This window comes from Botryllus schlosseri, chromosome 13 (assembly GCF_051294905.1).
Source record: "Botryllus schlosseri isolate E-star chromosome 13, Bs_hap1, whole genome shotgun sequence".
In the NCBI taxonomy this organism is placed as follows: domain Eukaryota; kingdom Metazoa; phylum Chordata; class Ascidiacea; order Stolidobranchia; family Styelidae; genus Botryllus; species Botryllus schlosseri.
The window spans coordinates 15,823,489-15,846,604 of NC_137248.1; the positions used below are offsets into that span (position 1 = coordinate 15,823,489).

The 23,116-nt window shown below is 39.0% G+C and overlaps 1 long non-coding RNA gene across 4 annotated transcripts; it reads right to left on the minus strand.

Annotated features, from left to right (window-relative positions):
* Window positions 1–5,294: 5,294 nt before the first annotated feature.
* On the minus strand, window positions 5,295–13,139 carry LOC145453267 (uncharacterized). Of its 4 annotated transcripts, none has more exons than XR_013919678.1 (5): window positions 12,415–13,139; window positions 11,764–11,891; window positions 8,714–8,830; window positions 8,399–8,505; window positions 5,295–5,529 (listed from the first exon to the last, which is right to left on the minus strand). It is a non-coding gene; the product is annotated as an uncharacterized LOC145453267 (long non-coding RNA). The 4 variants fall into 4 exon arrangements; XR_013919680.1 differs by having other exon boundaries at window positions 8,385–8,505; XR_013919679.1 differs by lacking the exon at window positions 8,714–8,830 and adding an exon at window positions 10,833–10,949.
* Between the last annotated feature and the right edge of the window lie 9,977 nt (window positions 13,140–23,116).

The window sequence follows — 23,116 nt, forward strand, 5'->3', positions numbered from 1 at the left end:
CCGGAGCTTATGAACAGTGCTGTAATGATATTTTATCGATGATGACATGGATCCTCTTCATGATAATTAGACTCGCAGGGATTACCGTCATTGCCATATGTGTATAACAGAGGCGTAAAACTCGATTTCACCAATGACCGCAACAGCATAATGACGGCCTAAGACAAGCATCTTACCATGCAACAAAACACAATTATGACGATAACTCAGACTGCACGTGAACACCAGTTACATTGGAATGCAGTATTTTCTGGTTTATGTTCATGGTCGAAAATGTTTGCTAGAAATGTATTTGTAGGAACGAACAAAACATGTAGTTTCATGGCCGTCGGGTTGACCACATAAGGCCGAAAAATGTCTACGAGGCCGGATGTTTAGATCATCAGATTGAGAATTAACTATAGTCACAGTCTGTCAGTCTACAATGTTGAAATATGCCTATGTCTCATTTCCCGAATAAGTTATGCTCTCGAGCGTGTTATGGAAGAGTCAGCTCGGATATAGTAAAGGCAATTACTGCTGCCAGAGTAAGCTCACATACACGCGGGCACAACGGAAATGCGCTGTCAAATTCTCCAACTTCATTAATTATAGCTGCAGTTTACAAACGACCTTTTCCAGGGATACTATGCTACTCTGATTTTGATCTACGAATATGCTTTTTGGTGGATCGTGAGATAGGCCTATTTCCAATTTTCCAGTGTAGTCGACTAGTTTCGGCCTACTTTCACAACTTACTCAAGTGAAAGAATTTTTAGGCATCTTCTACTTTACAGTTTTTTCAAGCATAACTATACTTACTCTCTACACTTTATATTTAGTAAAGTACACACACATTTTGGGATAGGTTTGCATCATTGTTACGAATCAAATCCTTACAAGGACTTTGCAAAATAGCACCTGCATCGCAGTAGCTGAACATATAGTTTCGAAAATTGTACCTATGTGTATTGTGTATTGACATTGTGTAATGCAGAGGTCGGGAACCTATGGCTCGCGAGCCATATATGGCTCTTTTGGGTATAATATATGGCTCTTTGAAAATATTTTATTCTTGTACTTAATTTATAAATCATGCAGCAACATGGTAGTAAATTTTCATGACGGCTAGAATAATTCTTCTCGTGGCAGCGCAAACATGTCTTTGAGAGGTCAAGATAGTGGGGTATCCAGGGTTAGGGGCTCGTATACCGCCTCTTTTCAAAATACCCAAATTTAAGTTGCTGTCGCACCGGCAACCAACACCACTCGCAAATTCGATCTACCAATCATCGCGCGTCTAGATATCTTGGATTGCACGATACCTTGATTGACGAAAGAGAATAGCAGACATGACCACAATTGTAGGATAATGCAGTTTTCAAATACATAATATAATGTCTACCTGATCCACTCCGAGAAATAAAATGTCTTGGAAGTCGTTATGTTCCTACATTTTACGTTGGTATCGTTTGCCTCTTATTTGTCTAGGATTAGTAATTACCGCCAATCATTATTTCCTCGTGTGTCGTGCTTCGTATTTATAACCCTGTGTTCTGTTGTCTCGTGGTCTTTCATTTAACTGAACTCTGGATCGTGTCGCTTGTCTTGAAGTCATACTGCTGTAAAATATACTGATTCCGTATTGCAACCTCGTCGTATTGAGTTATTGTTCAAACAAGATCAAGAACATAACAGAAGTGACATTCACAATTACAAATTCAAAATAAAATCAACGCCATACCTATCCATTCTCTTGATTGGTTATTAGCTTTTTACCACCGCCGTAAAATGTAGATGTGTAGCGCAACGTTTCGTTACGCCGACTATTTTAGGAGTTTCAGAATCAGCGCGACAATTACATTTGATCAATATCAGTGATTATAAATTCTAAGCTTTTTGCGATGAGTTGCGCTTTCACAGGTGAGGCTTGGCCCGCCTGTGCCTCATCTGAGTCTTATCTCTCATTTCGCGCTTTACTTTCGAACAATAAACATGAAAATTCCGTGATTTTGTGAATAGATATGTTCAAAATCTAGTGATTCATAAACATCGATAGAAGATACCAATAACCATTGAAGGGTTCACAATTTTCCTTCACTCATCCCTGACGACATCTGATGCACTGTTTCACTTGCCTCTCCTAACCCCACGTCACTGACATACTGCTGTAGTGGCCACGTTTGGCTCCACCTACCCATGTGGGCAGGAAAATTTGGCGCACACTACGAATCCCACATATTAGTGCTACCAATACTCACAGATGTTCAATTGAGATGTAACGGTTGATTGGTATGTATGTCTCTTTGGGAGTTGCAATTAAAAATATTGGCCCAATATGGCTCTTCAGTCGAAAAAGGTTCCCGACCACTAATGTAGTGCCTCCGATTTACTGCGAAAAGTATGTGATCCCTTAACCAAGTCAATTTCATGAAACTACCTAATTGGCTACTTTTTGTGCCTTCAGTCTCTGCTGCCGCTTGCGGTAGTTATGAAATGTAACAGCAATCGCAACGTGTGCTAATAATTGAGACAACGTTTGGGCTCAGTTTTATGGTTTCACCTGAGAAACAACAACTGCTTTCACCACATCTGATCGTAAGATCATTTTGTCAGACTGGGAAGCAAACTGGCGTCATTCTTCATGACATACAACATGGTTCAAATCAATGCTAAATTGTTATCGGCACTGACTGTGTCACCATTTGATGGTGGTTATCAAATTATTATATATCGAAAGTGATAACCCTCGATTTTCGGTCAACAGACTCTGAGCATAGTGAACGTTCTCGGTCATTCGATTGCGTTACGTTATTGTTGGCAGTGTGTTGCCTCCTTCCAAAGTTCGCGCGCTCTGATTCAATCTCAACCAACGAGAGTTTATTAGGGATGGAGCAAATCCCTGAAAGGTTCATCAAGTTCGAATGACCGCGAACCTTTTTGAAAGGTTCTGTTGGAACGCGCGCGTGAGCCTCTGACGTCACGTGACGTCATATTACTAATTCCAACCTACATTTCAGTGCAGTGATATAATAATTTACGACAACGATGTATTCTCTATATCAGAGGTCTCAAACACGCGGCCCGCGGGCCGCATGTGGCCCGCGAGACCATTTTGTGCGGCCCGCGACGGTATTTTGGATTTCGAAGTATTCGACAATATTTAACTGCCAAATATCTTGTTTTTTAATTTGAAAACTGGAAAGTCGCCCCAAAACTACTCCAGAAGCCTGAAACTACTCATCAAACTTCACTATTACATCTCTTTTCAAAAGTTACCAAGCAGTGGAAGATCAAATAATGCTTCGGCGATTGGACATTTCTATTGCTCTGGCACAGTAATCATTATATTCAAGTGGTTATAGATCTGTTCAATATTCGAAGGTAAATCTAACGCTGATTTTATTTGACTCAGGTAATGACATGATCAATAGCCTTGTTATCAGGAGTATGACCGAAACCCGAATTACGCTGTACTGCTCCAATGCCCTGATATGAGATCAATATTTGTAAAATACTAAAATATTCTACCTATAATTGTGACACGTCAAATTTCGGCTAACTGTAAAATTTTTACACGACAGCTTTTACGACAGTGGTTCCCAACCTTTTTCATCTCGTGCCTCCCTTGGCCGAAATTTAAGCTAAAATTCCCCCCTTAGGATAAATCTGCCAGAAGATGAAAAAAGGTCATTTTTACCGCGCAAACACCTGCTGACTGAGAGAATAAGACTGGCGGTACCTGGGTGTTTGTTTTTCACAGTGCTGTAATAACACTTTGTAGACATGTAAAAACAATGGCCTTGGTCCCAATCAAACAAATTTTGTAAGGCTTGACTCAACAGACCCCAACACTTCCATTTGTGTTTTCTGCTTACCATGCACCAATCGCTAATATAACTGTTGTGGGTTATATAACTGTTGGCCAATAATATTGGTACTTTCATACATAGGAGGATTGACCAGACTCGAGTCGGACTTGAGTCACTATTTTCTGATGACTCGAGTCATTTTCTCAGAATACGGAAACGACTCGACTCGAGACAATCGGGGTATTGACTCCGGACTCGAGTCATTGTGCATGACTCGAACCAAGCCATATGATTCGAGACTATAAGACGGCCAAGACCGACATTTCATTGTAATTTCGAAGAACAGTAAAGTGACCACCCGTGCATTGATCCTGGTACTTGACAATGCGACAAGAAACTGCTCAAAGTGAGGAAAATTAGTATATCATAAATCCAAATCATCCAATATCACCAAAGAGTGTTGACTGGAGTGTGACTAGGACTCGGACTCGAGTCATTATACCACGACTCGGACTCGATCCGCTGCTCGGTGACTTGGACTCGGACTTAACTCAATGGTGAATTGAAAATGACTCGACTTGACTCGAGTCAAAACTATGACGGTGAGATTGACTTGTGACTCGGAGCCTCGTGATTTGGTTTCAGCCCTGATATATTACATACACATGATCAGCTTGCCTGCTGGCGCTCATTGAAATTTAGGACATCCATTACGTTTCGGCAAAATTGCACCAAGTTTTACACGTCTTTTTTCGATAGGGTAGCTGTTCACTAAAAATAAAGCACGTCTAGCGATCTCTTTGACTTGAATCGATGACGTTGGAATATTTTGTCACTGTCTGAAAATGTTGACTCGAAAATATAAGTTAAATACTTTCACTAGAGGCCTTGTTATGATAGATTTGGCACGACATTTGCTCGCTTTGGATATATTTGATCAAGAGGCCGTCGCTGGCCTACAAAATTGTCTTGCGAACTGCAGCACATCTGAACTAGTTTAAAAAAAGAGGGGGAATTCGTATGTGAAAAAGAGATTTCAAATAGCATTTGAACATAATTTCAGCAAACAAAAAACAGCCATAAAAAGCATACGTTTGGATATATCTGATTGACTACATGACAGTTCGGACATGAACAATTTAGGGAAATCTGTTACAATTCTGAAGTGGAATTCCTCCCTAAAAACTGCAAAATTCCCCCCAAGGGGGGAATTCCTCCCCGGTTGGGAACCACTGTTTTACGATATCCTGATGCATTTGTACTCTCGCATGGTATCTACACTCTTAGCGAAAAGAGTGGTTATACTCACCCCAAAAGGTGGTACACGAAAACAGAACTTACGTAACCCTGCTGGTGTGAATGACCAGAATCTACCCCATTCCTTGCGGTGTATATCGGATATCTCACCCTAGCCATTAGAATTGATAGGGGCGGAATTTCAATATATACACCCCACTTGAAATCCTGCATCTTCTTCCAAATGGCACGCTATTGCAAATAAACTTTCTTGATTGCATATATTCGATATCAATTGAACCATAATAACATAAAATGGAAACATATTTCGTGAAATAACAAAAACAGAGATCCCAGCGACGGAGAAAAAATTCACTGAAAATACTGCTCGAAGAACATTGCCCATGTAGTATTGGGAAGTCGCCTCCTCCAGGTTTCCGAAAAACACTCTTGTACGGCGAAGGCTGAGTCACTATCTTCAGCAAGAACTTGTGGCATCATCCTGAAATCAAAATGCATATTCACAACCCAAATAACAGGCACATATGCTAACATGCATAACTTAATGAAAGACCACAAAAATAGAAGCCATTACAAAGTATATATATTTTCACAAAGTACTTACAAAAAATCAGATGTTACACTTGCTAAGGAATTGCAGCACAGACTGTGGTCCGATAGGGTGAACGTACCGCTATAGGAAACATGTTCACACACGATCACTGTATGTGTGGGCAATTAGGCATCGACAAGATGGAAATTGATGGATAGTTTTCATGCAAGCCGCATGTAACAGGCAGACTTGGACAACTAGAAAACGTTCCCTTTTTCCAAATTGGATTGGAATTATATTACAACTACAAGTTTTTTTTTCGAATTAGAGTAGAATTAAAATTTGAGCTACACAGTTGGAAATTAGATTAAAATTATAATTCTACCTAATAGTTTTTTTCAAATTAGATTAGAATTAGAATTACTGAAATCGCCAAAAGTTGAATCAAACTCCGGTATCATCAAATCATAGTTCATCTTATGAGCATGAGAATAGCAAATATCTACTGTACAGTAGGGGTGTTCAAAAATGACTTTTTCTTTCAAATCTACTGGCTACTTGATAAAATTGTTAGGTTACCTAATTGAAGCCTGCACACCAAATTTGGTTTGATTCCAACCAGTAGCCGCATTGCTACAGGAGAAGAATTTTTTTTATTTATTATATGAAAATGAACGAAAAAAGATTTAAAATTTTCTTTTCACCTCATTAAATTGTTAGGTTGTCTATAGCAACAATGCTCAACCGATTTGGCTCAATTCCAACCAGTGGAAGCGGAGTTATTGCCGTCACAAAATTTTGGATTTGAATAAAATAGTATTTACGGTGAACGATTCTTTAATCATTTATGACTGTTGTACCCACCGTAAATACTATTTTATTCAAATCCAAATTTTTCGAAATCAATAACTCCGCTTCGGCTGGTTTGATTTGAGGCAAATTTGGTGGGCATCGTTTCTATAGACAACCTTACAATTTCATTGGTGAACAGAAAATTTTGAATTTTTTTACTAATTTTTAAATAATAAATAAAATAACTTTCTTCTCCTGTAGCAATGCGGCTACTGGTTGGAATTGAACCAAATTTGGTGTTTAGGCTTCAATTCCGTAATCCAACAATTTTACCAAGTAGCCAGAAGAATTTGAGAATAAAGATTCATTTTTAACACCCCTACTGTACAGCAAGCTTGGCTTGTTTCGCACTATACAGTTCTCCTGTAGCATTTCCAGGAAAACCTGACATTAGATTAGACTTAAAATTAGATCATAGAAAGATTTCATACATTCGATTAGAATTGGAATTAGAGCATAGAAACATTTCACAAATTAGAATAGCTTCAATTAGGATAATTAGACAACTAGAATACTAGCAACACCGCCTATATCAGAAATAACTGAATACATTTTTGAAGATTCTTGCTGTTAGTAGTGTCACATGCCATCAGTAATTTTATATTAGTCGCGAAGATTCATATCGCAATTTTCAAGGTAGAATCCTATGAAAATCTGCGTACCATACTTGACTATTTTTCCAATATTTCGTATTCTACTTCCACTTGGCGTAGTTTTGACTTGTATTGGGAACTGCATCTACTTGTAATCGAATTGAATCGAAATTGAAGTTGGTATGTTTACATCATCATCATCATCATCATTGGTTTATTAGCAATTTTATCAGTTCAATACACCACAAAAAATGCGATACAATGAATAGACAGGAAGATGTCGAAGCGACTTGGATTTGTCAATGGAATCGGACACCCACCTTGGCCTAGGCGTAGTAAAGAGGAGTAGAGTTGAGTAGACTTGAGTAGCAACGCTGGTAACTTTGACCATCTCTGCTTTGGTTTACCTCATAGATGCGACTACTAAAGTTGACATCAGGTGTCATTACTAGGGCAATTTTTTTTGACATGTCAAAAAAAGTCAAAATTAGGTCAAAATTGTAGCGTTAGGTCAAAATTGTATACAAAATTTGTCAAAATTGTTTACAAAGTCAAACATTTTTTGACCTCTGCATTTCGTTTGTATCGTAGATTTTGCGCTGTCGGTGAACTTATCATTTGACATTTTACAGCTTGTAGCCTACTTTATAGGCCTACCGTTGTAAACGGACCATCGTCTGGACGTCTGCTCATTGTGAATCATAAAGGGTCAAAGGAAACAAATATGGACATGGTTTTATGGTCAACGTACCACAATATCCTAGCTGAAGCAAGAATGCTTTGACATTGCATGGTTCTTATATCAAGAAGCGCAAGCTTAAAAATTGTGATATAGACAACATTGTCAGAATGAAGCAACACGGTTTGTCACCAGCACTGTGCACAAAACTTGAGTGTTGTCAGTCAACAAATGCTGCTGTTGAACGTTCTTTCTCCTTTCTTGGCAAGCTACGTACTACGTAGTAAGGACAGACACTTTCTACCCGAGAATGTAGGAAAGGATCTTTCGTTGTACTACAACAAATTTTAATTATTTCCACCAGAATACGTAATGTAACTACTGGAATTCTTCATAGGGCCAGATTTCGTTAAAATACTAGTTTTTCATGTAAAAATCTGTCAGTTTTTGAGCCAAAAACGTTTTTTCAGGCCAATCTACTTTGTAAGGACAGACAGTTCCAACCAGAAATGAAGATAAGTAGTACAATTTTAACATTATATGCGAAAACATCTAATTTGCATACGTGAGGTCAAAATTTGGTCAAATTTCAGTTTTTAAGTCAAAAAAGGTCAAAATTTAGATTTTTTAGGTCAAAATCTTCCATGTTTTAGGTAAAAAAAAATTGCCCTGGTCATTACCAAAGTTGTCATACCTGCTGGCTTGATAACGAGTCTTTCAGTTTTCGCAGCAAACTTCTAAACTCGGTTAGTTCCTATGATATAATCTTGCTCTTGCAGCATGCAGTCTTTAAGCAGCATCCTAAAATTAGAAGAAAATCAGAAAGAGATGCATGGACTTGATTTAACTTTGACTACTTGGTATTAATGCAAAACACGAAACGTTTTCTAGTTGGGCAATATTGACTTTCAGAATGGATTAAAAGCGACCGCAGATACAGGTCTGATTAGAAAACCTTGACTTGCCTTATACATGGAAATTAGCAAATTAGCTGGATGCTAATGATTACCTTGCAATTTGTGCTGTTTGATAACGATCCATCACTGTTTCGCAGCATACGGTTTTATGGTTCAATGCGACGTCGACTTGGTTGAAATGCCCTGACATGATCTTGTATAGTAGCATCCTAAAATTGAAATAATAACCATGAGGTATAAACGTTTAGTTGACAATTTGGATTGGATTCTAAACTCATCTGATATGTGCGCTGGGGGTCTTCAAAAATGGATTTCTTTCTCAAATCGTACTGGCTACTTGATAAAATTGTAAAGTTACCTAATTTAAGCCTGCACGCCAAATTTGGTTCGATTCCAACCGGTAGCCGCATTGCTACAGGAGAAGAAAGTTTTTTTTTTATTATATGAAAATGAATAAAAGAAGATTTGAAATTTTCTGTTCACCCCATTAAATTGTTAGGTTTTCTATAGAAACATTGCTCAACCGATTTTGCTCAATTCCAACTAGTGGAAGCGGAGTTATTGCCGTTGAAAAATATTGGATTTTAATATAATAGTATTTTTACGGTGACCGATTCTTTAATCAGTTATTACAGTTGTGCCCACCGTAAATACTATTTTATTCAAATCCAAATTTTTCGACATCAGTAACTCCGCTCCGGCTGGTTTGAATTGTGGCAAATTTGGTGGGCATCGTTTATAGACAACAATTTCGACTCATTTTAATATAATAAATTAAAAAAACTTTCTTCTCCAGTAGCAATGCGGCTGCTGGTTGGAATCAAACCAAATTTAGTGTGCAAGCTTCAATAAGGTAACCTAACAATTCTATCAAGTAGCGAGTAGAATTTGAGAATAAAAAGTCATTTTTGAACACCCCTACTGCACCGCAAGCTTGGCTCGTTTCGCATTCTACAGTTCTCCTGTAGCCTTTTCAGGAAACCCAGACATTAGATTAGAATTAAAATTACCGTAGACCATAGAAAGATTTCATAAATTCGATTAGAATTGGAATTAGAGCATAGAAACATTTCACAAATTAGAATAGCTTCAATTAGTATAATTAGACAACTAGAATATTTAGTTGTCCAAGTCTAGCAACATCACCTGTACCAGGAATAACTGAATATATTTTTGAAGATTGTTCCTGTTAGTAGTGTCATATGCCATTAGTAATTCTATATTAGTCGCGAAGATTCATATTGCAATTTTCAAAGTACAAACTTCCGAAAAACTACTTACCATACTTGACTATTTTTCCGACATTTCGTATTCTACTTCCACTTGACGTAGTTTTGACTTGTATTGGGAACTGTTGCATCTACTTGTAATCGAGTATAAATTAACGGGGTATTTCTACATAGACTTGAGTAGCAACGCTAGTAACTTTGACCATCTCTGCTTTGGTTTACTTCATATATGCGACTACGAAAGTTGACATCAGGTGTCGTTAACAAAGTTGTCATACCTGCTGGCTTGATAACGAGTCTTTCAGTTGTCGCAGTACTCCTAAACTCGGTTAGTTCCAGTGATATAATCTTGCTCTTGGAGCATGCAGTCTTTAAGCAGCATCCTAAAATTTAAAAAATATTCAGAGAAAGAGATGCATGGACTTGATTTAAATTTGACTACTTGGTATTAATCCAAAACACGAAACGTTTTCTAGTTGGGCAATATTGACTTTCAGAATGGATTCAAAGCGACCGCAGATACCGGTCTGATTAGGAAACCTTGACTTGCCTTAGCCCAGTGGTTCCCAACCTTTTTCGACCCATCGCCCCCTTTTCAAGGTCAACACCGATCATCGCCCCCAAAATTTCGTGTACCGAAAATTGGGCATACAAACTGTAATCACCGGCGGGTTGACTAAAAAAAAAAGGTCAAATTTTCGGCTCGATGTCTAATTAGACACACTTTTGTAACTAAATTTCCGTGGGTTGACTAAAAAAAAAAGGTCAGCCGTTTTGACGCGTCATCGCCCCCCTATCGCCCCTTCCTATTTTCGCCCCCCGTCGCCCCCTTTGTCCATTTTCGCCCCCCTGTCGCCCCCTTCGTCATTTTCGCTCCCCTAGACTGCCAAATCGCCCCTGGGGGGCGATATCGCCCACGTTGGGAACCACTGCCTTAGCCTATACATGGAAATTTGCAAATTAGCTGAATGATAATGATTACCTTGGAATATAAGCTGTTTGATAACGATCCTTTACTGTTTCGCAGCATACGCTTCCTCCGTTAAATGTGACGTCGATTTGGTTGAAATTCCATGATATTAGCTTGTATAGCAGCATCCTAAAATTGAAAAAATAACCATGAGGCATACGGTAAACGTTTAGTTGACAATTTGGATTGGATTCGAAAGGCCCACAACATCCGAAATGTGTACTGATGTTGTAGCCTTGACTTGCTTTATGCTTGTAAATAAGCGAGTTAAAGTACAATTTTGTAACTATCCTACGCATAGTATATTACTCACCAACAACATATTTGATTTCACATTCACAGTAAGAGTCTGCTACTAATAGCAATCAGTCCTTGAATCTAACAAAAAGCAGATTTGTGCATATGCACAGATCGTGTGTATGTCATATCATGAGTCAAGAAGTGCATATATTATGATTTGTTTATATTGATCGAAAGGATAGTTTGATAAACTTTGGCAAGACTATGTTTGCCTCTTCATATTGGTCAAAACATTGAAGACCCAGCTAATCCGTGCATTGTTGCACACCGAGTTGACCGCAGTAGTGCGCATTGCTACTCAAGCCATAGATGTCAATTTCTACTCAATGACAAGCATATAGAAGTGGCTACGTCAAATCCATGTCAAGCTGCTTCAAATTAAAATAAATATATGAACGGAACTCAGAGAAGTAGTTTCAAAAGAAGTAGTCTGGTTGATGGGTCACATACTCTCAACAGATAGTCTGAGTTGGCCACTGCAAAATATGTTCAATGAGGTAAGCCTGTTCCTAGTCAAGTCTCTCATATTCCTAGTGATAGCAATATAGCATCGTCATATTTTCACCCATGTCATAATATCATTAACATTTACTGGCCCCAATTTACGGGGATCGAAAGCTTTCATCAAATGTCCATTGCTCACCTCAGATACCATTGCTTCATATGCTTCAGCCCTTTGCTGTTTGTATGTTACACTTGTTTTCTCATGAGGAGAAATCAATAATTTCATTCTTCAAGAGCCCCAAATTTGCGATCTTTGCCCATGCAAGTCTGAAGTAGAATAGATAATATGTTTACCTTCCTACCATAACATAACATAATATATAATGTGTATATAGCTCAGTGATAATGACAGGGTGATAGGCCTATAAACATAGCTCTGCATAGTCAGTGGTAGGCTACCCTTTACACTTAAACAGGTCGTGATGTGCTTTGGTAATCAATATAACGACAATCGAGTCGATTTTTTTTTCAATGCACTTACAAACGATGTCGCTCAAACCCAAATTACCGTAGTTTATAATCATAGTTTATGCTGGACCTGTCAACAGTATCTCCATTAGAGACATTGAGCTACTGTGTCTTGGAGATTGGTATCGGTACTGGTGATACAACAATTTATGTGAATTCAATGTATCGTCACTACCGGTACGTTTAAAATTCCAACTTGCTACATATAATTCTGTTCAGTACAGCTGCGACACTGAGTAACAGTCTGAATCGGATCTGTACTGGAAACGCAACGGAACAAATGTTCTTTACTACAATAGTACAGATACGAAATGTAACTCACCATCCAGATATTTTCAATCTCGAAAGAGGCTTTCTTCACAGATTCACGACGACTAATACGGTCAGTCGATAGCCAGTCTGGTCTCTTCAGCGCGGAAATACGGCATATAACGAAACATTTTACATAGCTGTAGCCAAACATAGCAGCAGCTGTTCTGGTGACGACGGTTTGTATATTCCATTATGATGTGACAATTGACTCACTGATGTAATAACTATATTGAAGTTAAGGATCTCCGGAATATTTGTATGTATACTATAATTGATTTATCGGAAATATGGATTTGATAGCTGTGAAGCTGCAGATTGCATCATAATAAGCTTCAAAAAGTCTTGCAGTACTAGATTTATCTTCATAGATCGAACCATTGATACGATCCGAAAGCTGTATGCGAATTGTCGGTTAGGCTTAGTGTGCAATTCATAAAGCTACCAAATAGTGAATAACACATCAATATAGATATGAAAATAACCAGGAAACTTTGCCCAATTTAGTCCCTCTTTCGCCCAATTCAATGATTGTTCCGTGACGTAATCTGGTGTTCCATTCTAATTTGAATTCTTGCTACGCCCATATTGCGTACTGCTCATATAAGTTTGTGGCTGAAATTTAACTCCTTCTAGTATTCCCAGCTCTAAATACCCTTAACCTGCATTATATTGTGGTTATACACTAATGCTGTGCGGAATAGGCCCGATATATTTTGTACATATAGGCTACGTACAATGTACTTTGTACAATTGTGCATTTGACGTGACATGAAAGAAATTATAAACCAGTATCGCGACAACTTCATAATGTGTCGTATTTTTGCCACACACTTGAGATACATCGGCCACACTATAGTAGACGGGGTGAAATTTCAGCCAAAGTACGAGTACCGCAGTGCACGATAAATGTGAATTACAATATGATATTGCGGACTTAGCTATTATTCATTCATGTCAATGTAGCACACGAATGTTATACAGCAACGAATGCTTATTTGTCACTGAAGCTGAAACTATATGCGTAGGCGAATTTACTTGATCGAACCGGGTTAAATCCATAAAAACTGAACAATGGAACATTGCCGAAGCCTACCCAAGAAGCCTTAAAGACATGGACAACAATAAAGTTGGCGAAAACACGCATTTTCGGTGGATAATTCAACCCCAAAGAGAATATGTCCTACACGACCACAGTTAGACACAGCAGAGAAGTTCTCAAGTGCCCATACAATGATCAGTACAGTGATTCGACTGAATTTTTAACAAGAATGCAGACTTGCCGCACCCCTGCCTGCTTAACCAGGCTTCTGACCGACACAGACTTAAAACTTCAACAGTAAAGTTTTGTGGAAGCGGCTAGCGCGGATCGAATCCCAAACTTCATATTTGTCTGACAAAAGGTGTAATCTTTAACAATTCACCCTAAATGCCAATGCTTGGGGTGTATATCTTATGGTATATGTGTGTAGGGGTGTGTTCGGTTCATTTCCACCAATAGCTTAGGTGTAAATGACAAATTTAGTACCCAATAGGTGTGATGACCCAAAACACACCCTACGCTAGGGTGTGAATTGCGAAAACACACCATTTTTGTTTACAGTGTACAACTAAATATACAGCAACTGTGCCTAGTACAGCAAAAAATAATTTCAAATATTTCAAAATGTTATTTTTTTCGTGCCAGGCGTGAATTCATTATAGTAAATCACATTTTCAAGATGCGTGTGGAATATCAGTCTGCAAGGTCCCGTCAAATAAGGCCTATACTCGCAAATACACTGCATTTCCCTATTATTGGTGCTGCGGCCCGCGGCGCCATCAAAAAGTAGGAAATTGGCCCGCGATCACATTTGAGTTTGAGACCTCTGCTCTATATCAATTTCATTGGTTGGTTGGATGAGCATCATTCACTGACTACGTGCATGTAGTGGGCTTTGTTCTTGATGTTGTGTGATTGCGAGTCAAGAATACAGCAGAGAATCACGAAGTATTCACAAAGGAAAGCTGAATATTTCGAGATATGTATTGTAAGAAATGGCATCTAAAATGATTGAGATTGGCAAGGTCCATGCTCGTTTAGTGTTGATTTTTTATGCTGCCGTAGTGCGTAGAGTGTTTCAAAGTTGAAATGCAAAGAACATTAACCAAAGATGTTGTGATGACGTGTAAAATTAGAATAGATGTGAAAAGGTTCACAGTGCAGAACCTTATACCCAGGTTCGTTTGTGAACGTGAACCTCTAAATATCTGAGCTTCACACACAGAACGCGAAGGGGAACCTTGCGTTCACACCATCCCTAGAATTAATGCCGGCGTCTCAGTGTGCTGTGACGTTCTGCTCTATTTCTGTAGTTCTTTAGAACTATTAGCGATTCTGCTTCCTGAATGGTATCAGTGTTTTTGTTGTGAGCACTGTATAGTTCTGCAAAGTTTGCGGCTCTTTAATCATTTCATGCGCGGACATTTCACGAAATGGACTGATGATCCAATAACGAACTTTTGATTGGAATATATCCAGAAATTAAATTATCAGATATCCTTGTGCAGCTTTTCGAGATGATTGCTGATGATTGCCCTCTAAACCCATTTGCTCTCAGCGCTCCCTACCACTCAATTTGTAGCCATCGCCCCTTATTCGCTCATTTCGTGGCCAGCGCCCCATCGCGTTCACCTTTACTCTAGAATGGTCTTATTTTCGAATTCATGTTCTGGTTGATGTAAAACGTTGCCAAATAAAATTGTAAGCCGGTTAGGTATGATGCAATCGCAGGTGACGTAAGAGAGAAGTAGGCTTCTCCAAGCTCAGTTATGGATACAAATCATTACAATATATTATCATTCTTGTATTCTCCAGAAGCAGGACAAGAACATACAAAATTCCTATTAGGTTGATTCTAGTTCCAGACACCTTCTGTGATTTCGTGACATTCAAAATTCGTGACAACATTCAATGGTGGAGATGTGTGCAAGTATCGTTTGGGCCAAATTGCACCCTTGGTCTCATAATACTATAGCCGCACTCTTTAGTCAGTGCAATCGCCTTGAATGCCACAGCAGACGCAACATTACCAGTAGCCGCCGCAGTGCGCTCCGAATGCATCACCACGGCCTCAGGCAAGCATATTTTGTGTACAATCAGATCTGGCATCATGAAGGATATAATCTTTGCAGTGGCGTGGCGGCCACTTGCGGTTATGACTCTGCGCCAGAGGCGGCAAGCTCCAAGGGGGCTGCAAAATGAGGTAGCGCAGTGTACACAGGCGGCTGAAGGCAGCGTAATTGGTAGTCGTATAGCTGCCGACCAGAGAGCTAACATTTTATTAAACAAGTCTCAATCGAAGGCTAGTGTCGCACTGATTCCGAAAAGACAAATTAAAATGTGAGCATGACAATGAAACCACTCCGAAATAGCCGCCAAGGCCATTGTTTCGAACTATCGGAGCGCGGCACCTCCAATGACCAATTGACCATAGTAATGGAAATTATATCGTGCGATTATTCGGAACAATGCCGATTTTCATACTCTGATGGCAATTTCGGGGTGGTTCCGTTGCCATGACCAGCTTTTAGAAGGTATTTCCGGAATCAGGGCAACAATAGCTTTCGATTAAAATCAGTATTGTAAAATTGGAGTTAGCGGGGGAGATAGCGTAGGGGTGACGATAAGCGCATCCAATCAATTCGGTTCTCTATACTCTATTTTGGCTGGTAACTATAAACTAGGCTTACCATATTTTAGAAATCTAAAAAGAGGACACTTTTTCAGAAATTTGTGACTTGCAAAACCAGAGAAGAATTCTCAAAAATCGTTTAATTTTTCCGACTTTGTCATCGGTTGATTAAAAAAAAAGGTCAACTTTTCGCTCAGAGCTCAAATCGCCGTTTTTCACTCCGAAATGCCCGCCGGAGCAACACTTCTGTGCTAGTTTTAGGCATATCACTCGCATTTTGCTCTGAATTTGACCTAAATTTTCAAAAAAGAGGACAAAATCTCAAAAAAGAGGACAAAAGGGCGTCCTCCGAGGACACTTTCAAAAAAGTCAAAAAAGAGGACAAATCCTATTAAAAGAGGACGTATGGTAAGCCTACTATAAACTGAGGCTATGCAATTACTTACGTGGTTTAGCAGTTCTACGTAGCCAATAGGTGAGCGATACAGCGCCTTCTTGCGTGTATATTTAACTCTATATTCGTTCATCGGTTCGAAATCAATGACCACTCAACCTGTATTTCAGACAGCTAGCAAAATGCAATGACGTAATCATGCTTCATACATGGAAAAGGTAACTTGACTTGAATTGTGACTTGACTCGTGACTTGACTCGTGACTTGACTTGACTTGACTCGACTTGACTCGAGTCATCTCCAATAATCGAGTGACTTGACTTGACTCGAGTCACCTTCGACAATCGATTGACTTGACTTGACTCGAGTCAAAATGTGCAATGACACGAAATGACTCGTGATTCGAAGGTAGTGACTTGATCCCAACACTGGTGTGGAGTTATGTAGATCTCCCATTAAGCACCAACGGTATAATCGGCAAACACGTCCCTGTATCCTTGATACCTTTCTTCCATCTGGAAAGATTATTGGTGAAATCTCTGTCGTTGTTCTTCGATGTAATCACCACAGTTACCAGGAAAGTAATACTAATGAGAAGTCAGAAATTGCATTTTCACAGACATCAGGGCTCCAAGAAATCGAAAGCTTTCAATCAATTCTTTGACCTGCGCTTCGTAAGCAGGGCTTCTATGCTTTACGGAGAAGTTTAAAATGACTACTTGAAAAGCTTCCCAGTGTCCTTTCTCTACTGCACCAAAGGGTGCAGCGAAACCTTCGTCTTTGATCAGTTTACAGATCTGTGGCCTATACCCAAAGCTGATATTAATCCTGAAACCTCTTTACAGTATACTATAGGGCGGTGGTTCCCAAACTTTTCTAGACACGCCCCTTTTGATAGTGAAAAATTTCGCGTGTCCTTCCCTTGATATTACGAAAAACTGAAGAGAGAAATCAGTTTGCTAGCAATCCCAACGGATAGTATGGAAAAGTTATGGCTAATGATGAGAGAATTCTCAAATATTAAATTTGGACAGTAGACAATAGAAACACCACTAGCAGGACTAAAATTGCGCGAAACGCTAAAAATATTTAACAACGGCTTCGCCCCTCTTTCAGATGCTTTCGCGCCCCGCGCTTTGAGAAATACTGCTATGGGAATGGTCCTCGTCATAATTGAAATGTTTTTAAAATTTTTCATCAAAACATCATTACTAACTTCTTTTTATGACGTCATAAATCTTAATCGCATAACGCTGAAAGCTGCAGTTTTCGGAAATCCAAACGCAATTTGCCAAAAATCTGGATCTGATTGAAGAAAACGGATATGAGTTTTGGATTTAGCATCAAAAAGTACGGTAACAGCCATCAATACTTTAGTAACGTCCAGATTAACGCATCACAGTGTTATTATTGATATTGACAAGAGGCTGGTGCGGAGTAGCCTAGTGAAACCACGTTTGATCGTAATGCCACAGCATTTGATGTTTTACAGTGGTTATAGTTAAATCACACCTATACTTCATTCGATAACATATTTATTCTCGTGGCTGAAGCTTTTTCGGACCACTGCTGTTTAAATTGCGAGATGTGAGAGGAGCTCAAACTGATAAAGTCTTATTTACGTTCTACCATGAATGATTATCGGCTATCAGCTGTATCCTGGAAAGTTCAGTTTGAGGCGGATATATTGATTTTTGTGCCTACAACATTCGTTCACCATTTCTTGTCTTTATTATGTTTGGCGGTAAGGCTTCTTTTCTCAAGCAATATAAGACTTCTGAGATGCGGCATATTCTTTTTAATTGTTTTTATTGAAAAGATTGCTTGAATATGAGACTATCGAAATTTGCTGTGGTCTACTTAAATGGGCGGGGTTGGGGGTTGGGGGGATTTCAACGAAAGCCATGGGCGGCAGCACTTGCTGCTACGTCTCTGCATCCATCTAAAAACACCATTACCGATTAATGATGATGGTGTACTCTTTGCGAATCTAGCAACGCGATCATAATTCGGGAATGATACACATTTTGCGTGTATTTTACCAAATGGGCTGGTTTTCTCGACAAACATTCCTCGATGTGTGTCCCGGGGCTATCATTTCGCAGTATTCCACTTCCTGGATATATGGCCGGTTATTGTTTAAATCCCAGAATCAATCCAAGAATGTTGGTCGTGTTCATCCTATCCCATTTTCGTAGCAGATGAGCATGCCTATATAATGCTATATATTGTATTTTTCCAGGCTGATTCTGCATTATATATGCCTGGTGAAAATGGAAACGCCATCCTCAAAACATCGTGCTTCTGCTTCTGTCTGGGTGTAGCTGCAATGATTTTTACTTGTCATGTTGGAGTTATTACACTCACAACTGCATGCCCAATATGACAAATGTTACAACCTTATGCAACAAATGATCAACTCGCAATATTAATGTTATTATAGATAAAAAATAAACAAACTCATGCTACCGTGCTTCGAGCTTGGAAGCTCATTTGCACAAAATGTCTTCAACTAATATGAGGTAGTTAATTATGTAATGTTCAAGTTCGCGACGAGCTCATACATCGTCTATGTCAATTAGAGTTCTTCCGTCCATATAGCTTGATACCGCCGCGGTGCATTCAGACGCCGATTCATGCCAGACTATAAGAGTTTGCATTTTTTAAATCAATCATGCAACAAATGTGGAATCACTGGGCTTGTGACACATTTACTCGAGAGGGTAATATAGGTAGGTGTAACTGATATTCGACCCTGCGAAAACAGCTTTATCGCTCAAAATCTACTTTTAGGCATTCATGAACTTCGCATTAGAAGTTCTACGCAATAAGATAGCTGAAGCGTTAAACCGGCGTTAAACTGCCTTTATCGATCGGATTCAAGGCTTACAGCTGGTACATGCTGCCTTCTGCTGCTGCTCGTTTTCATTTCAATAAACTCTCGCACGCAGTTCACCAGGACTCTTGGTCGTGTCCCGAAACGGCCAATTCGTATCATTTTCTATTATCATTAAATTTTTGGTTTTGCAGTCTGATAGATCGAAGCATGTCGATCCACAAAGGGAACTTTCGAAATTAGGAACAGCAAGAAATCTAAACATATCGGCAGTCGTCACCGGTGTCATCATTCTCGGAATAAGTCTGGCGTTGAAATATACCGTGCCTCGTCACAAGTACTGAGTGAAGGATATATCTGGTGTTCATGACATATGGTGCATGATAGGTTTGCATTCGGAAGAATAATCATTCGAAAACGAACATGTTTAATACAAGGTTCGCAGATTTTGTCGGTTTCCGGTGCATAAGACGTTTTGTGCTTCAGTAAAAGGCGGGTGATTGTGTGATTGGGTGCACTCTAATAAGCAAATGGTTAATGTGGCATCTTGCAAATCACTCTAGTGAACTTATAGTTTAATAAAGCGTAATGACCGAAGATGAAAAATACGACCATAGTTAACTCGACCTCGGATTCACGTTTTTCAGATTAATTATGAGCAACTGCCCCAATCGTATTTTTTCATTACGCGGGTCGTCACTATCATTCCTGGGGCGTCTTAACTTGAGCCGACAGAAAGTACCTACTAAACAAAGTCTTATCAAATATTATTGGAGAGAGTATTTATATAAAATATATAAAAAAGTAAAATCACCAATTGCAATACATGACACGAGTACACCAACGGTCGGTCGAGACAAGTATCAGTTTAAGTAAAATGATATAAGTGGTGAAACATCACTAAAGGTTTCGGTCGAGACAAGTAGGCCTATCAGCTTAAGAAAAATGATATAAGTTGTGAACGAAAGATTTATTATATGTTTGTGATGGGCATATTTACAACGCGATAAAAGAAAAAGTTCGAAAGTGTCAGGTATACAAAACAGAAATCACATGAAGGAAAATCAGTATATAACCAATTATAAATAAATGAACTTTTAGACGACAGTGACCGGGACGAAGTCGAAACATAATGCTTTCATGGCGGCGGTATAGTCGCATTGACAATATTCTGTCAAATACGGTTGTTTTAAAATTTCAATAATGGTAATCTTTGTCGTCACTCTCATCTGGATTCATGTTTTTTATTTTAAATGCAAAGGTACATGTATTACACATAAACATCTTGTCATTTCTAATGTTTCGTTAGGCATCATGACTTCAAGAATTTTCAGAATCATTCGCGGTTATGTTGCTTTCACGGTGTAAAATGGGTTTCACCATTTTCCCAGAGATGTTCAGTAACGAAGTACTTCTACTTTTTCGAAGTACTCAAGTAGTTTTCCTCTACTTCTGGTACTTACTCAAGTAGATCTGATTTTCGCTACTTCCACCTCGTAATATTTTGTGACCTACTTACTCACTTTTCGTTATTTTCAGTTTGTCAAGTAGAAGTAGTTCAATCTTCCAATCAGGAAGATAGCCTGAGGAATTTCGGGGCTGTTTTCACGGAGTATCAACATATAATTTTCATAAAAGTTGATTAAAGCCCTGAATTTTCGTCGCGGTTCGCGCGCAGTGGATACGGGCTTACTGTTATGGTCTTGATCTTGGTTGAACAATAACTCAATACGACGAGGTTGCAATATGAAATCAGTATATATTAACAGCAGAATAACTTTAGTACAGGCGACACGATCCAGAGTTCAGTTAAATGAAAGACCACGAGACAACAGAACACAGGGTATAAATACAAGCACGACACACGGGGAAATAATGATTGGCTGTAATTACTAATCCTATAAAACGAAAGAGTTGTACGACACTAAAACGTAAATGCACGAACATAACACTTACCAGTAAATGATTTCACAATTTCACAAAAGTTTCGATGAATATAATTTAGGTAGCGGGTTGGCGTGGCTCCGTTCACACTAGATATCTAGATATCCCTGCGTTCACATCACATCACATTGTCGCCCTTCCCCCATATGAAATAACTCATCACCGTATATCTGGCTCATCATAACGTTTGTAACTGATGTTTCGCATTCTAGCATTTACTTGTCATATCATAATCTAGCATGTCCACTCCATTGTCCATGGAGCGTCCTAACCTGGAAAATTGGACTCTGACTTTTTTGTTAGTTTTAGAGCTGTTTTAACATACCACTTCGGAAACTTTCTGGACTTGAGGCATGGAAAACGTGTTCCTCTTTTAGAAGTAGTATTTATGTTTCATTTTCAATTCCCATGCAGTATCATATACGCTGAGTTATAATTAATATCAGGTCTTTTGTCTGGATAACATACATGTTGAAGTATAACAGAAAGTGTAGTAATGCCTTTAATTTCCGGAAATAAAGCTACACAATATGGCATTTTTACGGTTCACCATATTTTTTATCAACGTTTACTAATCGCGCAAAGTGTTTACGCCGTATCGTATACAACTTCTCCGTATTGCTCTTCGACTAAACTACGGACCTTGTTTGTTTGTTTGTTTGTTTTGGGGTATTCATGATGTTTGTCGACTACTATGGTCATTTACACCAGGCCGATATTCTTCTTATTTTCTGTATCTGCCGACTTATAGCACGGCCCACCTCTAGGCTTTTGTAAGACACCGCTGACGCGGATGAGGTGGCGAGGAGGAGCCTAGGTAAACCTCCAACACTTAGGTATCGGAATTCAGAAGTCGACCTCGGTCGGACTCGAACCCGCACCCATTGGTGTTGCAGCCGCGGATTATACCACTGCGCTATCTCGCCACTGAAACTACGGACCTTATAATATGGGGTATGGTGCCATACCATGCTATTTTCTAAAACGTGCTGTTCGAGAAAACAGAGGATAAGTATATAGCATTTCCATATCAATACTATAATTTTCTTCCCATGAAGTGGACGAATGCTTTATCGAAAATTGGATACCTGCTGGTATGCATCGATATGAATCAAGCTCGTCACCTTTCGTGCAGCTCAATTTGCACCTTTTAACAATCCATGTGAAGGAATTAGGATCGTTTTCACAACTACTTACTTACTTGAGTAATTTTAGAGTCAGACAATTCTACTTCTACTTCAAGTAGTTTTAGGTTGCTTATGGAAGAAGTACTTCTACTATTCATACTTGAGTAGAATTTTTCGTCGCTACTTCTACTTCTACTTTAGTAGCTTTCTTGATTACTTTGACCACCTCTGCATTTTCCCCATAATTTAAGAAAGCGTGTCGCATGCCATCGCCCGGGATATGACCTTAGTCATGCGTACTTCCTTCATTCTACGGCGAATTACCTCCACTAGAATCATTTTAATGTGGGCTTACTAATATATGTCTATATTAGTAAGGCTGCAAATCATGATCAATTGCGTTGTGCGCAAGTATTCAGTAATAAGTGTGTGAGTAAAAGTAACCGTATGCGAAATTTCCCAGAAATAATCGAATATTCTCAGGAAGGAAAAGGTCGGTGATAAGGCCGATCGCTTTATGCAGAATAATGCTTGACATATAATATTGTATTGGTTATGATTCTCCATGGGATTAGCGACTGCGCAGCGTTGCAATGATGTGATTGTTATGTGAGAAATACCGTCGCTGTCCTAGCTTAGATAGTTGTTGTTTGTGGTATTCAATTGTGCTTGTCGACAACAATTGTCATTTACATCAGGCCGATATTCGGTATTTTTGATTCCGTAACTGCCGACTTTTA